General features: G+C 35.6%; 1 long non-coding RNA gene across 1 annotated transcript in view; it reads left to right on the plus strand.

Annotated features, from left to right (window-relative positions):
- LOC127741419 (uncharacterized) overlaps nucleotides 1–297 on the plus strand; it is a 3,766-nt gene extending 3,469 nt beyond the window's left edge. The window contains exon 4 of the long non-coding RNA XR_008002442.1: nucleotides 172–297. This is a non-coding gene — a long non-coding RNA (uncharacterized LOC127741419). The remainder of the gene's footprint in view (nucleotides 1–171) is intronic.
- The last annotated feature ends 574 nt before the right edge of the window (nucleotides 298–871 follow it).

Here is an 871-nt window from a genome sequence, read left to right on the forward strand (position 1 = left end):
CAGATGCCTATTTATGGATTAGTGAGAATCTAGGCTGGATACTTGGTGAAAAGGAGTTTAGGATGCTTAGTGAGTTTTTATTGCAGTGCATTGTATTTATTTGGCACTTTTACCGTACTGGGAACCCATGGGCCCGGGGTTCTCATTCCGTATGTATCTCTTGTTTTTCAGATACAGGTCCAGGTGCTCAGAAGTGAGCTGTGGTTCGTCTGAGAGCCGGCGAAGATCTTTATTTTCTCCACTTTGTGTTTTGCTTAGAATCTCTCCACCTTTGTTTTGAAGATATTATATTATGTGTTGAACTCTTTTGGGACTTGCCTATAGAGGCTCTTATGTTTCCTTTGGGAGAGATTAGGATGTACTGTTGTCAGTTACTTTCATACTGTACCCTAGCCGGCCTAAACTTTGCGGGTCGCGACTAGTGGCTATTTACTTATATTATATATATCTATCTGTTATCTATCTCTTAATCTCCTTTATGCCTTGTCCATATATCGCATTCGGCTTCACGTTTTATCTTTTCGTTGTCGAAACGTGAGTGATACGTCTTCGCGATTTTATTTCTACTCTTTCAGGCTTCTCGATTAATACTCCTTTCGAAATTACCTATGTTTATATATTTAAAAATCCACCTGAGAGTCGTACCACCGTAATATCATTGACTTATGACTCGAGCATAAGGATTTGAATATTAGGGTGTTACATGTTACGAGTGAATATTGTTGCTCCTCTAATTCTTGTAAGTAGGAAATTGTGTATTTTATTCCTATCATTATTTTTATAAAAAAAATATTAATTTAGACCGATTCAAAATTTAATTTATTAGTTTTTTTTTACTAAACTGATTTGTCCAATCTAATTTTAATAAAAT

Source organism: Arachis duranensis, chromosome 9 (assembly GCF_000817695.3).
Source record: "Arachis duranensis cultivar V14167 chromosome 9, aradu.V14167.gnm2.J7QH, whole genome shotgun sequence".
In the NCBI taxonomy this organism is placed as follows: Eukaryota; Viridiplantae; Streptophyta; class Magnoliopsida; order Fabales; family Fabaceae; genus Arachis; species Arachis duranensis.